The sequence below is a fragment of the Pan paniscus genome, chromosome Y (assembly GCF_029289425.2).
Source record: "Pan paniscus chromosome Y, NHGRI_mPanPan1-v2.0_pri, whole genome shotgun sequence".
Classification (NCBI taxonomy): domain Eukaryota; kingdom Metazoa; phylum Chordata; class Mammalia; order Primates; family Hominidae; genus Pan; species Pan paniscus.
The window spans coordinates 41303713-41322608 of NC_073273.2; the positions used below are offsets into that span (position 1 = coordinate 41303713).

Sequence of the window (18896 nt, forward strand, 5' to 3'; positions counted from 1 at the left end):
AAAGCAGTGTTCAAATGGAAATTTAGAGCACTAAATGACCACAAGAGAAAGCAAGAAAGATGTAAAATCAACCCCCTAACATTGCAATTAAAAGAACTATTCAAGAAAGAGTAAACAAATTTAAAACCTAGTGGAAGACAAGAAAGAATTAAGATTGGAGCAGAACTGAAGAAGATAAAGACATAAAAAAAATCCTTCAAGAAAATCAGTGAATCAAAAAGCTGATTTTTGGAAAAAATTAACAAAATAGATGTATTGCTAGGCAGACTAATAAAAAATAAAAGAGAAAAGTATCAAATAGACACAATAAAAACATTAAAGGGGATATCACTACTGATTGCACAGAAATGCAAACTACCAACAGAGAATACTATAAACACCTCTACGGAAATACCAAAAGAAATGGATAAATTCCTGGACACATACACTCTCCCAAGAATAAACCACGAAGAAGCTGAATCCCTGAATAGACCAATAACAAGTTCTGAAATTAAGGTGGTAATTAATAGACTACCAAGTGGAAAAAGCCCAGGACCAGACAGATTCACAGCTGAATTCTACCAACAATACAAACAGGAGCTGGTACCATTTCTTCTGAAATGATTCCAAACAATAGAAAAACAGGGACTCCTCCCTAACTCATTTTATGAGGCCAGCATCATCCTAATACCATGAACTGACAAAGATACAACAGAAAAATGAAATTTAATGCAAATATCCCTGATGAACATCAGTGCAAAAATCCTCAATAAAATGCTGGCAAACCAAATCCAGCAGCACATCAAAAGGTTTATCCACCATGATCAAGTCGGGTTCATCCCTTGGGATACAAGGCTGGTTCAACATAAGCAAATCAATCAACATAATCCATCACATAAACAGAAACAATGACAAAAAAATGTGATTATCCCAATAGATGCAGAAAAGGCCTTCAATAAATTTCAACACAACATCATGCTAAAAACACTCAATAAACTAGGTATTGATGGAACATATATCAAAATAATGAGTGCTATTTATGACAAACCCATAGCCAACATCATACTGAATTGGTAAAAGCTGGAAACATTCCCTTGGAAGATCAGCACAAACAAGGATGCCCTCTCTCACCACTCTTATTCAACATAGTATTGAAAGTTCTGGCCAGGGCAGTCAGGCAAGAGAAAAAATAAAGGATATTCAAATAGCAAGAGAGGAAGTCAAATTATTCTCTGTTTCCAGATAACATGATTGAATATTTAGAAAATTGCATTGTCTCAGCCCCAAATCCCCTTAAGCTGGTAAGCAACTTCAGCAAAATCTTGGGATACAAAATCAATGTGCAAAAATCACAAGCATTCCTATACACCAATAATGGACAATCAGAGAGACAAATCATGAGTGAACTCCCATTCACAGTTGCTACAAAGAGAATAAAGTACCCAGGAAAACAACTTACAAGGGAAGTGAAGGACCTCTTCAAGGAGAACTACAAACCACTGCTCAAGAAAATAAGAAAGGACACCCACAAATGGAAAAACATTCCATGCTCATGGATAGGAGGAATCAATATTGTGAAAATGGCCAAACTGCCCAAAGTAGTTTTTAAATTCAATGCTATTCTCATCAAGCGAACAGTGACTTTCTTCACAGTAAAAAAACCACCATAAATTTCATGTGGAACCAAAAAAGAGCTTATATGGCAAAGAAAGTCCTAAGCAAAAAGAACAAAGCTAGAGGCATCATGCTACCTGACTTCAAACTGCACTACAAGGGTACACTAACCAAAACAGCACGGTACTGGTAAGAAAACAAATATATAGACCAATGAAACAGAACAGAGGCCTCAGAAATAACACCCACATCTACAACCATCTGAACTTCAACAAATCTGAAAAAAAACAAGCAATGAAGAAAGGATGTCCTATTTAATAAATGGTGTTGGGAAAACTGGCTAGCCATATGCAGAAAACGAAAACTGAACCCTTTCTTAACACCTTATACAAAAATTAACTCAAGATGGATTAAAGACCTAACCATAAGAGAAAAAATCATAAAACTAGAAGAAAATGTAGGCAATACCATTCAGGACATAGGCATGGGCAAAGACTTCATGACTAAAACACCAAAAACAATTGAAACAAAGCAAAAATTGACAAATGAGATCTAATTAAAGAGCCTCTGCACAGCAAAAGGAACTATCATCAGAGTTAACAGGCAATGGGAGAAAGTTTTTGCAATCTAGCCATCTGACAAAGGGCTAATATCCAGAATCTACAAGAAACTTTAACAAATTTACAAGAAGAAAACAAACAACCCCATCAAAAAGTGTAAGGTTTATGAACAGATACTTCTCAAAAGAGGACATTTGTGCAGTCAACAAACATACGAAAAAAAGCTTATCATCACTGGTCATTAGAGAAATGCAAATCAAAACCACAATGAGATACCATCTCACCCCAGTTAGAATGGCAATCACTGAAAGTCAGGAAACAACAGATGTTGGAGAAGATGTGGAGAAACAGAATGTTTTACTCTGTTGGTGGTAGTGTCGATTAATTCAACCATTGTAGAAGACAGTGTCGTGATTCCTCAAGGATCTAGAGCTGGAAATACCATTTAACTGAGCAATCCCATTACTGGGTATATACCCAAAGGATTATTGATCATTCTATTATAAAGACAAATGTACATGTACATTTATTGCATTCCTGTTTACAATAGCAAAGTCATGGAACCAAACCAAATGCCCATCAATGATAGACTGGATACAGAAAATGTGGCACACATACACCATGGAATACTATGCAGCCATAAATAAGAAGGAGTTAATGTCCTTTGCAGGGACATGGATGAAGCTGGAAATGATTATTCTCAGCAAACAGAGGATCAGAAAAGCAAAAACCACATGTTCTCATTCATAAATGGGAGTTGAACAATGAGAACACATGAACATGGAGAAGTGGAACATCACACACCGGGGCTTCTTGGGGGATGGGGTGCAAGGTAAAGATAGCATTGGGACAAGTACCAAATGCTTAAAGGTTTTAAAGGCTTAAAACCTAGATGATGGGTTGAAAGGTGCAGTAAACTACCATGGTACGTGTATACCTATGTAACAAACCTGAATATTCTGCACATGTATCCCAGAACTTAATGTATAATAAAAATAAATAATTAAATAATTCGACAACTTGTAAATTTTTAGCATTGCAAAAAATGTTGATATTGATAATATCAATATTTCTTATTGATATCAGTCAAATGTATATTATCATCATTAAAGAATCTCTGTAAATTTAACCACCCTACATCCTTGCGGGCAAAAAATAAAAGATCTCCCATGTGAGTTTCACAAACTAAAATGGATTTCACAAGGGATGAAATGTGGTTATTCATAGATAAGTTGATAGAGAGATTTTTAATTTTCCTGAGATAAAAAGGGGATGCCACAAATCATTTATAAAATTTTTATGTATAAAAAATATTGATAACAAAGGTAAAAACTAACTTCACTGTATATTTATATGTATATGTATGTGTGTGTGCATATATACGTATATATATATATGCTTTGGGAATGAAGAAGGACTATATGGCATGTCTTCTCTGCAAAGACTGCATAAAAAAAATACCTCAGAATGACATTTTTGACCAGTTCATAAATTGATTGGGTATTTTAAATCATCTTCTGCAGGGAAGTTATTGTGACTCAGGTTGTAATTATAGCAAGGCTCACACTATTCAAGCCTATCATAATATAATGTTCAGAACAAAAACTGTAATAAATTTCTTCCAAAAGTATGAATTCCTCAAACTGAGATTGGTTTAATTTTAAGATACATACTTAATTAAGGTGAGCCCTGATCATAGGTATTTTGGTCTTATCATGAATAAAATCAGATATCCTGGGTGTTTATGGCCTTGTCTTTCAAAGGCTTGGAATATATTAGAAAATAAGAAGCTTTGTAATTGCATTAAAAAAGTAAGATAAATGAGAAAGAGCACCCTCCCCTGTGTTTTACTTACAGACACACTGAAGGTCTAGGCCCACTGAGATGTCTGCTGTCAGGAGGTTTCTGAGAACAAGAAGCACTTGAGACATCTGCTTCCATCTCACATTCATTATGGAGCATCCAGAAAACAAAAGCAACAGAATCTGATCCTTGCCCAAATAACTGGGCTTGAACAACAATCCTTCTATGCTGTTCACTGACGAAGTCTAAAATAGCTATTCCCAAAACTATGCAAGCTACAGACATCTCTGGCTTCCCTCTTCTTTCATTTCTAGAGAAGACAACATTTTAGGGTACCTGAGTGGGATGTGACTTATCTTTTCTTCTGAACCCCAAAGCTCTCTGCTGTTACCTACATGGATGCCCACTCTCAACACATGGCCACGAATGCATGCACACACACCTCCTTCATCCCTGCTTAACATGCATCCAACACCAGCAATCGCCAATTCATCTACTTTTGTATGTGTACATATTTTAATATTCTCCTCTTTATTTCTTGTCCTGTATAAAGGAGATTACAATCTAATTTGTCTTTTGTCATATCTTAAAGAGTTCTTTGCAGTCATCTATGCAGTTTCTATAAAATTTAGAAATCAAATCTCATTTCAAAATCCACCATTTTGTACCAGAGAAATGCAAATCAAAAACTCACACCAGTCAGAAAGGCTGTTCATAAAACATCAAAAACAACAGGTGTCTTTGAGGCTGCAGAGAAGAGAAGGCTACATATACTGTTGGTGAGAATGTGAATTAGCCATTGTGTAAAACAGTATGGAGATTTCTCAAGGAACTTAAGAGGAACTACCATAGACCTAGCAATCCCATTAATGGTTTTATATATATATATATAAATGAAAATAAATCATTCTAACAAAAAAGACAAATGCACACGTATGCTAATTACAGCACTATTCACAATAGCAGACATGGAATCAACCTAAGTGCCCATCAATGGTGGTTTGAATAAAGAATATGTGATGCATATATACCATGGAATACTATTCAGCCATAAAAACAAACAAAATCATGTCCTCTGCAGGAACATGGATGCAGCTGGAAGCCATTATCCTAAGTAAATTAATGCAGAAACAGAAAGTTAAATACCACATGTTCTCACTTATAAGTGGGAACTAAACATTGGATAGTCATGAACATAAAGCAATAACAGAAACTCAGGACTACTAAATAGGGGTGACAGAGAGGGTAAAGTTGGAAAACTACCTATTGTGTACCATGCTCCATAGGTGTATGACAGAATCATCTGCACCTCAAACCTCAGCACCATCCAATACACCCAGAGAAAAAAACTTACACTCATACCACATGAATCAAAAAAAAAAAGTTAAAATTATAAAAACTTGTCAAATAAATATTGAATATGTTCAAGGTAATAAATAAATAAAATGTTATTGGAATACACACAAAAAAATGAACCACTGTGAACCATTAGCTTTACTATATATTGAGTAATTGGAGAGTAAAAACGTGGCCAGGCATGGTGGTACATGTCTGTAATGCCAGGTAATTGGGAGGCTGAGCCACAACCATCACTTGCCCAGGAGTTTGATTTTAGGCTAGGCAACATAGCAAGGCCGCTCTTAAAAAGATAAGGAAGACACCAAATATATTATCTTCAAGATGGTCTTGCACCATATGGCAGTTTAAGATATCAACTCCATCACCTCCCTCTCCATTTCTATTCTTCCACTGAAGTTTAATGGATCAGGAACATGCAAGAGCCATAATGGTAGAAACCAGAATTTTCAGCAGGGGACTTAGCAGAACCCAAACTATACCCAAGGGTAGAGTTAATCATTTATATGTTACCAAGACTGATTGGATAGGAGAATATTCCATAGATAGGAAGGCCAAATACACCATTAGGAATACAGCATCCATCTTTCTCGAGCAAACTATGCGGACAGCAAGATCCTACACTGACCAAAGAAATAAGACAACAGCAAAACACACAAGTTGGCTTAGTCCATTCAGGCTGCTGTAACAAAATATCATAGCCTGGGGTGAGTGTCGGTGGGGCGGGTGGTGGTGGAGCTTATACACCATAGACATTCATTGCTCACAGTTCTGGAGACTGGAAATCCGAAATCAAGATATGGTAGATTCAGTGTATGGTGAGGGCCCAATGCCTAGAGGGCTGACTTTTCCTTATAACTTTGGAAAAGGGGGGAGGAGCAAGTAATCTCCCTGGGGTATCTTTTAAAATGTCATTAATGCCATTCATGTGGCATCCACTCTCAACATCTCGTCAGCTCCAAAGCCCCTACCTCCTAGCACCATCACTTTGGGGTTACAATGTCAACATGTGGATTCTGGAAGGACACAAGTCTTCAGATCATAGAAGTATCCCAGAAAGATCACTGCGCTTAGTAAGGGCACATAGTGGGGTTAAGAATGAGTTCCTGCCCGTGAGAAGCTTAAATTTTCATGACAGTATCTATCCCTACCTGTGATGCTTTTTTTCTTATTATTCATCATCTGCATATCTAAAGCTAACACAAGCAAATAATAAATGCTTGCTAACGCTTGATTTTCTGTGTCAAATGTTTTCCAAACACAATATCTACATCTAATTCAAATAATTTGCAGATTCTCTGGGCTTTGTGTTCATCTGTCTCACCAAACTCAAAGTCATATATATCCTCAAGGTCATGGAAGCACACATGTGTAGTGCCAGGTGACAAAATGGTATGTGCCACCATGCCTGTACTGCCATGACTATCTTGTCTTCAAGAATATAGTCAGATAGATATCTTATGGTTCTCCTAAAAATCTCATTCTCCAATCCCCCAAACTGCTTAAACAATTTTGTTTTATATTTAGATAACTAGATCATTATATTTTTAGTCATTCAGCCTACACTCAGAGCCATCTTTGGTGGTTGATTCCTCCACCATAAATCCATATCAAGGAAGAAGTCCTCACATCTACAGATAGCCTCAACATAGGACAAGAGGCTCAATGCCATTCATTATTGGTGAAATGCAGATGAAATCAGAATAGTATTAATAAAAATTTGATACAATGATATCAACTACTGAAGAAAGATCTGGAGCAACTAGAACTCCCATGCAATGATGCTGAGCCTCTGTGCAACCCCACTGCAAAACAATTTTAAATCACATTGAAAAGTAGAAGATACAGAAGCCTATGGTGAAAGTAGACACACACACACACACACACACACACACACACACACATCCATCCTCTATAGGGTTTCTAAAATATTTGCATCAGAAAATATGTATAGAAATGTCCATTGCAGCCCCAATATTTTTTCTTCAACTTTTATTTTAATTTTCATGGTAAATGTGCAGGATTTGTAGGTTTGTTACACAGGTAAACATGTGCCATGGTTATTTGCTGCACGAATCAACCCATCACCTAGGTATTAATCCCAGCATCCATTAGTTATTCTTCCGGATGTTCTCCCTCCTCCCAAATCCCCAGACAGGCCACATTATGTGTTGTTCTCCACCCACATGTGTTCATATGTTATCATCGTTGAGCTGCCACTTATAAGTGAGAACATGCAGTGTTTGGTTTTCTGTCCCTGCATTAGTTTGCTGGGGATAATGCAACCCAAATTGTAATTGCAAAAAAAGTTAGGACAATCCAGATATCCATAAATAGGACAATGAATAAATAAATGTTGGCATATTAAAGCAGAAAGCTTTACACGACAGTAAAAAATGAATAAAATACAGATATATGGACCAAAATGGGAAAACCTCAAACATAAAAGCCAAGCCATAAAACACTACAAATAGTGTGATTTTCATTTACATAAGGGTAAAACTAAACAATATATTGCTCAGAACTATGTTTGTCCTGAAATAACATAGCAAGGGCATTCTGAAAACCAAATCCTGAGGAAGTACATTTCTCTGCGAGGTAGGAAACAGGAAGCAAACTCACACTGATATACAAAAACAGTGGGAATGCTCTTTCCTGGTCTGTCAGTGAGTACAATACTATGTACCTGATTATTTTTTACTCTTTAAGATGATTATCAGTGTATACGTTTTGATTCAGGTTTTGTGACTGTGATTATTTTATAATGAAAATTTAATCAAAAGATGCTCATCTGTATAGGTTTTCTTACTCAATGACTTTATTTTCCCATGTGCTACCAAAATATCTTGGATTTAAAAATTGAAGAGAAAATCTATTTCTCCATGATTATGCGACAAGCCCAATGCAACACACCCAAGGCAACAGACCCAGGTATTACGCATAAAAGCCCCAGGATCCTGCCAGCCATGGCCAGCAGCCAGGGAACTTGAGCCACTATAGCCATGGTCACTAATTAGCCAAGTGCTCTCTGGCCCATCATATAGTGGCCTGGACTTCATCTCCTTCCACTGCAAAACAAGGGCTTGTACCAGTGACCTCTTTTTTTTTAACCCCCTTATTTGAGACCGAGTCTAGCTCAGTCGCCAGACTGAAGTGCAGTTGCTCGATCTCGGCTTACTGCAACCTCTGCTCCCAGGTTAAAGCGATTCTCCTGCCTCAGCCTCTCGAGTAGCTGGGACTACAGGCACTGCCGAGCTAATTTTTGTATTTTTGGTAGAGATGGGGTTTCACCATGTTGGCCAGGATGGTCTCAATCTCTTGACTTCGTGATCCGCCCGCCTCAGCCTTCCAAAATGCTAGCATTACAGGCGTGAGCCACAGCACCCAGCTGTGCCAGTGACATCTTAAGATGCTTTCACCACCAAAACGCTCTGACACCTCAGGCTGTTATCTCCAAAGCTGACTGTAGAGGCAGTATAGGAGCCCAGTGGGAACAGAATGTCCTTCTCTGCAGTAGGAAAGCATAACGTAAGTGTTGCAATCCCTACTGCAGAAAATAGCAGGATTTAGTGAGCCAGAAACAGCGAAAGTCAATGCAGCCTTCCAGCCTATCCTTTAAAAATATGTCTTCCAGGCCAGGTGTGGTGGCTCACGCCTGTAATTCCAGCACTTTGGGAGGCCTAGGTGGGTGGATCACGAGGTAAGGAGTTCGAGACCAGCCTGGCCAACATGGTGAAACCCTGTGTCTACAAAAAAAAAAAAAAAAAATTAGCAGGGCAAGGTGGTGTGCACCTGTAATCCCAGCTGCTTGGGAGGCTGAGACTGGAAAAACGCTTGAACCCACAAGGGGCAGGTTGCAGGGAACCTAGACTGCATCACTGGGCGACATCATTCTGGGTGACAGAGTGAGACTCTGTCTCAAAAAAAAAAAAAAAAAGAAAAGAAAAAAAGAAAAATAGCCTTCCAGTTGCCTTCAGGGAGACAGAGAATAGAATGATGGTTACCATAGGCTGGGGAGAGTAATGGGAGGGATAGAGAAGTGGGGATGGTTAATAGGCACAAAAATATAGTGAGACAGAATGAAGATCTAGCATTTCATACCACAATAGGGTATCTGCAGTCAACACTAATTTACTGCATATTTTTAAATAACTAAAAGTATAAATGAAAGCCTGTAAAACAAATAAACGATAAATGCTTGAGGTGATGTGTACCCCATTTATTTTAATGTGATTTTTATCATTGTATGCCTATATCGAAATAGCTCATATAACCCACAGATATATACACCTACTAGGTACTTGTAAAAATAAAATGTTTTCCAACACCACATAATCTATATTAGTAGGCTGTAAACATGCCACCAGATTTTTGTTTATTTGAATTGTACATGAGGATTTGAAATGAGTATTTACTTTTTCCCCAGAATTCACTGTACTAATCGTACTATAAAAATAATCTTCCTTCTTCTCATACATATTTCATGAAAGTTTGTACTTAACTTAATATATATCAAATTATAAAGTAGATTTTAATATATGCATACATGTCTTCAAACTAACCTGCTGTGTATATATATATAATATACAGAATAATATGAAACATATTCATATTATTCTATTTATATAGAATAAAATAAAACATTATTCATAGGAACTTAATAGCCTAATATTTTGCTTGGTTATTTGAATAAATATTTTATATACGTAAGACATAGGAGCTTAATATTTTTCAGTTGCTTAGTTTGGAGAAATACTGTATATATGTACACACACACACATATATATATATATACACAATAGATACATGAAACAGGAGCTTAATTGCTTTGATATTTTGGTTATTTGCAGAAATATATATTATATATATAACATAGGAGCTTAATATTTCAGTTGGTTAGTTTGAAAAACTGTTTTATACATAAATATGTGGAAAGAGCAAGAGGGGGAAAGAGAGAGAGAAATTGACAAATAGTTTGGATATATACATTTTTGGAGGTTAGAGAGATTTATATTATATATACAATACATTAAAGCTTATATTATCCATGTAATTTCATGTGTGTGTGTGTAGAAATATATGTATTCAAACTAACCAAGTGAAATATTAAGCTATTAAGCTGCTTAGGTTCAGGAATTTTTCCTACTCCATTCCCTGAAAATCCCATGTTCCATGCTTTATGCTGCAGATAATCAATACTACCAGTTGCGTATGATGCTGATCATCTGTTTTTGGAGAGATGGTCTGACACAAGAGCAAAGTAAAGAACAACAGGCTCAAATGCACTATAACAGGCACAAAAACACCTACTCCTGCATGTATTATGTGTCTGGGAGGTAGTATGGGGCAGATAATTTGTGCAGTTTTACGACTATGATTCAAAGCCTGAGCCTCACTTTAACTCCAGTCAGTTGTACACCATTGTGATGGTTAATGCTGAGTGTCAACTTGATTGGATTGATGGATGCAAAGTACTGATCCCAGGTGTCTCTGTGAGGGTGTTGTCAAAGGAAATTAACATTTGAGTCAGTGGGCTGGGGAAGGCAGACCCACACTCAAGCGGGGTGGGCACCATCTCATCAGCTGCCAGAAATTATAAAGCAGGCAGAAAAACGTGAAAAGACTAGACTGCCTTACCCTCCAAGTCTACATCTGTCCTCCTGTGCTTGATTCTTCCTGCCTTGGAACATCAGACTCCAAATTCTTCAGCTTTGGAACTCTAACTGGCTTCCTCGCTCCTCAGCTTGCAGATCGTCTACTGTGTGGGACTTTGAGATTCTGTGAGTTCCTACTGCTTAATAAACTTATATATATTTGGACACACACACACACAAATATAGATGTGTATATATATAAAAGAAGAATTTATTATATAGGTATATATATAAACACTACTCTTTATCACTTATCACTAATAGGATATATATCTGTGTGTGTGTTTATATATACTATATATAAATATATATTTTATATATTTTGTTATATTCATATACGTAATTTATATATATTTATATAAAAACATATATATTATCTATATAAACACACATACATATATCCTATTAGTTGTACGTATATTTGTATATCCTTTACACACACACAGACACACACACATATATATATGTTATGGTAAGGGTTAGCGATATATATATATATATATATATATATATATATATATATATATCTACATCTCCTGTTAGTTCTGTCCCTCCAGAGAACCCTGACTAATAGAACCATCAATGTCTCCATCACTTACTTGTTAGATGGGTAGAGCAGCGGAGTAGCAGATGTAATTCAGGGATATTATTGAGAGGTGACAGCATTGCTGGCAGTCCTTAGAGCCCTTGCTTGCTCTTGGCACCTCCCCAGCCTGGGCTCCCACTTTGGTGGGATTTGAGGAGCCCTTCAGTACCACCACTGCACTGTGGGAGCCCTTTTCTGGGCTGGCCAAGGCTGGAGCCCACTCCTTCAGCTTGTAGGGAGGTGTGGAGGGAGAGGCGTGAGCGGGAACCGGGGCTGCCTGCTGCGCTTGCAGGCCAGCTGGAGTTCCGGGTGGGCGTGGGCTTGGCTGGCCCCGCACTCGGAGCAGCCGGCCAGCCCTGCTGGCCCCAGGCAATGGGGGACTTAGCATCCAGGCCAGTGGCTGTGGAGGGTATACTGAGTACCCCAGCAGTGCTGGCCCACCAGCGCTGCGCTGGATTTCTAGCCAGGCCTCAGCTGCCTTCCCGCGGGGCAGGGCTCGGGACCTGCAGCCCGCCATGTCTGAGCCTCCCACCCACTCCATGGGCTCCTGTGTGACCCGAGCCTCCCCGACGAGCACCACCCCCTGCTCCACGGCACCCAGTCGCATTGACCACCCAAGGGCTGAGGAATGCGAGCACACGGCGCAGGACTGGCAGGCAGCTCCACGTGTAGCCCCGGTGCGGGATCCACTAGGTGAAGCCAGCTGGGCTCCTGAGTCGGGTGGGGACGTGGAGAATCTTTATATCTAGCTCAGGGATTGTAAATACATCAGTCAGCACCCTGTGTTTAGCTCAAGGTTTGTGAGTGCACCAATCGACACTGTATCTAGCTGCTCTTGTGAGGACGTGGAGAGTCTTTATATCTAGCTCAGGGATTGTAAATACACCAGTCAGCACCCTGTGTTTAGCTCAAGGTTTGTGAGTGCACCAGTCGACACTCTGTATCTAGCTGCTCTGGTGAGGAGGTGGAGAACCTTTATGTCTAGCTCAGGGATTGTAAATACACCAATCGGCACTCTGTATCTAGCTCAAGGATTGTAAATACACCAATCGGCACCCTGTGTTTAGCTCAAGGTTTGTGAATGAACCAATCGACACTCTGTATCTAGCTGCTCTGGTGGGGCCTTGGAGAACCTGTGTGTCGAAACTCTGTATCTAACTAATCTGATGGGGACGTGGAGAACCTTTGTATCTCGCTCAGGCATTGTAAATGCACCAATCAGCACCCTGACAAAACAGGCCACTCGGCTCTACCAATCAGCAGGATGCGGGTGGGGGCCAGATAAGAGAATAAAAGCAGGCTGCCCGAGCCAGCATTGGCAACACTTGGGTCCCCTTCCACACTGTGGAAGCTTTGTTCTTTCGCTCTTTGCAATAAATCTTGCTACTACTCACTCTTTGGGTCCACGCTGCTTTTATGAGCTGTAACACTCACCGTGAAGATCTGCAACTTAACTCCTGAGCCCAGAAAGACCACGAGCCCACCAGGAGTAATGAACAACTCCAGATGCGCTATCTTAAGAGCTGTAACACTCACCGCGAAGGTCTGCAGCTTCACTCCTGAGCCAGCGAGACCACAAACCCACCAGAAGGAAGAAACTCCGAACACATCTGAACATCAGAAGGGACAGACTCCAGACGCGCCACCTTAAGAGCTATAACACTCATCGCGAGGTTCCGCAGCTTCACTCTTGAGGTCAGTGAGACCAAGAACCCACCAATTCCAGACACATTATTACACATTCTATGGTATGTGTTTGAGAAAGTACAAGAGTATATGAATATACACACCTGTATTCACATACCTTACATAAAGATCCCCTACATAAAGATATGCATATGTATGTGACATGGTTTGGCTGTGTCTCCACACAAATCTCATCTAGAATTGTAGCTCTCATAATTCCCACATGTAAGGGGAGGGACCCAGTGGGAGATAATTGAAACATGGGGGCAGTTTCCACCCATGACTTATTCACTGTCATGTTCTCATGTGAACTATGAGGTCACAAGATCTTATGGTTTTTTTAAAGAGGAGTTCCACTGCACAAGCTCTCTCTTTTTGCCTGTTGCCATGTAAGATGTGCCTTTGTTCTTCCCTTGCCTTTTGCCAGGACTGTGAGGCCTCCCAACCACAAAGAACTATGAGTTCATTAAACCTCTTTTTCTTTATAAATTACCCAGTCTCAGGTATGTCTTTATCAGCAGCATGAAAATGAACTAATACAGTATGTACATATAAATATATACAAATTTAGAACAATAAATATCCTCCAAAGAAATCCTAGCTAATTATAATTATTCACTGAGGTACCACTGAATGCTTCCATGGTGAAACCCAGTTTGATAAAATGTAAAGATACACCAATCAAATTCCCATCCTCAAGTAGTAAACACTGCAGCTGACGAGACAAAGCTTGCCTTTCAATTGCTACAATTGAGCCATGCTGTGGTCCATTGCCCCCCACCTGCTCCTTCTGTGAAATGTTGGGCTTGTGCAGAAGGGAATTTGCAATAGAGTGCCTAGAAGACAATTCTACAATTTTAGACATGTAGAGAGAGGTAGACCAGGGGACTTCTGTAAAGACGGCAGAGAGGGGTTAAGCATTGGTATTCAATAATATGAATATGAGACCACCAAGATTTACAGAGCATGAGAAAAATGATACCAAAAGGAACATCCACATTGTCACCATTACTTACTTCCTCAGTGCTTACATTCATTGTTAGACTATGATGAGTATCTAACGGCAAAGCCCAGAGATGACTAATACTTGAACTTGGAAGAGAGAAAGTCTTCAGCAAACCCTATTAAATTAAAAGGGAGAAAAGAGACAAAGAAATTAGAGGAAACCAAGACACAGAAGGTAGAAAACTTGCAAGGTTAGGTGTGATGGCATTCTTAGATCATCTCCTGTGGGCATGGTACTACATCTGATTCTTCTACCACCTGCTTCACTCAGGTTTCCACCATAAAATTCTCATAGCCTTCATGATGTAGTCCCTGTGGTTTTTGCCTGCAGGGATTTCATGCTGAATAGAGAGAGACTTGTCATTCATTGATGTAGCAGTAAAGTGCTAGAGTCTTAGTTTCAGCCAATGTCAAATAAGCCCATTTTTAAAAAGGTTATCAAAACTAGTTCTGCGAATATATGTACCTGCAATTTAGCAAAGTAAACAATTGTAGATATCCTGTCACTTTTAACCCCATTTCCTGTAAAAGGGTTTCTCACTGCTGTATCTGATGGACAGAGATAATCTTGATCACATAAATGAAATATTTAACCCAGAGTGGAAACCGAGTTCTTCTACAAAGGAAAACTGCTAGTTTGAGTAAGAACAACAATAACAAACAACTCCATTTCAAAATAACACAGTTTGACCTGGAGTAGTACTTCTGACCTGGCACGACCCTTGGCTGGTGGTGGGACTGCAGATGGATGATCATGTGGACAGATGGAGGATAATGTGGACAAGAACAAGTGTGTACTTCCAAGTGCAAAACAGGAACCAGAACCCTCCTGAGTAACACTGATGGGTATGTTTCTATATCTCTTTCTTTGTTTTTGTTTCTTTGTTTCTTTTTTTAAGACAGAGATTTCCTCTGTTGCTAGGCTGGAATGCAGTGGCGTGATCTCGGTTCACTGCAGCTACTGACTCCCTGGTTCAAGCGATTCTCCTGCCTCAGCCTCTTGTGTAGCTGTGATTACAGGCATGCAACACCACTCCCAGCTAATTTTTGTGTTTTTAGTAGAGCCAGGGTTTCACCATGTTGGCCAGGATGGTCTCAATCACCTGACCTCATGATCTGCCCGCCTCAGCCTCCGAAAGCGCTGGGATTACAGGTGTGAGCCAATGCACCCAGCCTCTACGTTTCATTCATAAGGAGCTTCATAACTGCTTCTCATAGCTCCCCTAATGAACTGTACAATATCCAAAAAGCTGAGTTTCTTCAGAACGTTTTCCAGTCCACCACCTGTGACCCCAGCTCCATCTTTCACAACCCTGGCTAGAGTTTCCAATTTCTATACACAGACCCTATTTGCTAAAGTTACTTTATTTTAGGCAGACAACTGTATGTAAGAAGTTGCTACTTCAGTGTGATGCTGTCTCTGACAGCCTACACTCTTCCTTCATGTGCTTCTTACAGTGCAGAATGACAAGATGAGGGCCTTGCAAGGTGTACAGCTCTAGGTTACTAAACACCACCTTTCCCACACAGTTTATTTCCGGAGTATGACACTGTACAAGCTCCGAGAAAAGGCAAACTTCATCTTCAGGCTTGAACATTATCATTTCCACCCACTGCCCAAAATGTTTCCACTGCCATCCCCAGACAGGAATATTAATTTGTGAAAATAGGCTCTACCCCACTGAGTCAGTTACTCCAGAGGGGCTTCTTATCCTAGGGTCAGAACTTAACTGAGATCAGACCTTCCATCCCTGGGTAACAACCAAGGTTTCCACAATCTGGCATATAGACAAGATGTTACCCATAAAAACCTCTGTATCTCATATTAGAATAGGAAGGAAGAAAAGAGGCATAAAAAGAAGCTTCTTTTAAACAGGGTTCAGGAAAGACAAGTGCAAAGTCAAGAGACAGAATCAGGATAGACCAAATAATATACTTCAGGGATCAAAGGCAACTATCTCTTTCTAAAACTCCCTCCAAAGTCTTACGAACATTCAAACAAGGCAAAGTTCATTAAAATGAAGTATGTTTTGTGTCAAAAATTGCAGTAAATAGCAGTCAATAATAATTGATATTGAGACTTCCAAGCTTGTAAAATGCAAATAACATGAAGATTTTAATCTGCCACACTCTTCACTTTCTTTTTGACATAAAAAAATTACCTCAGTATAGAATGTTTTCAACTAGTGAGTTTCACATTCCCCACCTCTGGCAAAATTCCTCACATCACATGCAGGTTTTTTTTGGTTTTGTTTTGTTTTTTTAAAGAAACGGGTATAATAAATCAAAACTCTTCCCTCTACACAATCCTCAGTGCAGACGTGCTCCACCCTAACATCAAAAATCCCAATCCCATCCAAGTTTCTTTCTTTATTTATTTTTGTGGGTACATAGCATGTATATATATTTATGAGGTACATGAGATATTTTGATACAGGTATGCAATCACATCATGGAGAATGGGGTATCATACCCTCAAGCATTTATCTTTTGCCACCTAGGTGTCTTTAGATAAATTCTATGGGTTCTACTAACTGCAATGGGAAAAAGGAATTACATGTTTAGTTTCATTACCGTGCACTGAAATTTAGTATTTTCTTCCATTATCAATGTTGGTAGGACAAATACCCCAAAATATTGTTTAAACTCAATTGTACTAAGAAATTGTGACTAGTATGAACCTCATAAGTAGATCCAGCTACTTAATATACAATAAAGATACACATGTATTACTACAGCCCAGTTTAAATATATCTTTTATATTTTTTTTATTTTATTGTTTGTAGAAATAGTCTCCCTTTGTTGTCCAGGCTGGCAACTTGAACTCCTGGCCTCAAGAGATCTTCTCACCTCAGCATCCCCAAATGCAGGGATTTACAAGAATGAGTCAATGCACCTGGCCTTAAATATTAATATTAATATATATGCTAACTATTTCAATAAAACTGACTTCCTCTTATAAGTATTTACCTTATTAGAAGACTTAAACATATCATTTTTACAAAACGTACCAATTTTCCACCAAACTGCCAGAGGCATCCATCACACACACTCACCCATGCAATGTGCAACACTGAGAATCCTTGGCTAACTGCCAGTCTGTGGTCATCACCTGCATGTCTACCTATCATGACCTAATGGGGACAGCAATGGTTGTAGGACAGCATTCTGCTTGTGGATAAGGAGGATATGCATGGAAGGATGAAATGCCGCCTCCTCAGCTATCTCATACGAGTCTTATCTGGCTGTTCTTTTCTTCCCTTGGAAGACCTGCCCTGAGCATAAGTACTTAAGAATAAATGGGCCAGGCACCAAGGCTCTTCCCTGCAATACCAGCACTTTTGGAGGCCAATGCGGGAGTGGAGCCTAGGAGTTCCAGAACAGCCTGGGCAACATGGCAATACCTTGTTTCTAAAAAGATTTTAAAAATTACCTGGACAGAGTGGTACCTGCCTGCTGTCCTAGCTACTCAGGAGGCTGAGGTGGGAAAATGGCTTGAGCTCGAGACAGAGAAGTTGCAGTGAGCCCTGATCGTGCCACTGTACTTCAGCCTGGGTGAAAGAATGAAACTCTGTTTCAAAAAATAAATAAAACAATGAATGTCACATATCTCCAACAAGAGGTCTTGCATAGCTGTTGCCATACCCTCCCAGGTGAGACAAGTCTTCCTGTCTTCCTGGCCATCTCTCCCTGGTGACCTTTGGTGGAACATGAGACCACCTCAGCTGAGCTTCCCCAGAGGCCACATCTGCACTCACAAGTAATGAATAAAAAACTCTAGTGCTTCTCTCATTTAGAATATTAAGCATCTATGCCACTTGCTTAGTTTGCGGGGAATCTTCCCCAAGACCAGAAAGCCTCTAACCTAGAGAGCAGTCCCAGCAACTGAACGCATGGTCCTTCTCTGTCTGAAACAAAGCTACTTAAATATCAAGACTAAGATGTGAAACTAAAGGAAGGTCAAAGACAAACATGTCCTTCCATTCACAAACACAGAGAAAACCACAGTTCAAGTAAGTTTTCATCTAAAATCCCACAAATTAATGGAGGAGGGAACCTAGCTGAGGAAATAAAGCTTCATTAATAGACCACTGCATGTTGTGTATCAGGAACAAATATGTACTCTTTAAGGACCATGATGGAGAATTCCAGAAATGAACAGAATCAAAAAAGGCATTTCAAAACCTGCTTTTTCTCTGGCCGCATCTTATCAATCCCCTTATGTCTCAAGTCCAGGAAAAAATAAGAAGAAAGGCTCAAGGTTATAGAAGCTCCAAAATTATTTCACAAGTGGCAAAATCTTCCCCCTTCCTGAAACCGAAGAAGAGAGGAACTATCATTTGCCTCTCTTTTGAATTATAATCTGAACCATGGCCCTTTGAAATCTCAGACCTCCCCACTGTTTTTCTTAAATACATCCATGGGAAGATTTCCTTTTACCTACCATTTCTTTCTGTATAGATAGGATTTTTAAAGGGGGATCTTTCTTTCACTACGGTAATCAGATGTCACACATTTTCTACAATAAGTGGGTTTCTTGGCTATTTCCAGACCTCTTATTAAAATCTATTCTTTCACTCTTCCTAACCCAATTAAACCCAATTCAATCTCTGCCATAATTGTTCCATTTCCCCTATGTTTATCCCTTAACAA

General features: G+C 39.3%; 1 protein-coding gene across 11 annotated transcripts in view; it reads right to left on the bottom strand.

Moving 5' to 3' along the window:
* The window catches only part of LOC100994646 (neuroligin-4, Y-linked), a 293763-nt gene that overhangs the window by 214172 nt on the left and 60695 nt on the right, over positions 1 to 18896 (bottom strand). For 2 of the 11 annotated variants that reach the window (XM_055106978.2, XM_057301221.2), the window contains exon 2: positions 14255 to 14359. The exons of the other annotated variants lie outside the window; for them this stretch is intronic. The gene's annotated coding sequence lies outside the window, so the exon portion shown is untranslated. The remainder of the gene's footprint in view (positions 1 to 14254; positions 14360 to 18896) is intronic. 11 annotated transcript variants of the gene reach the window in all.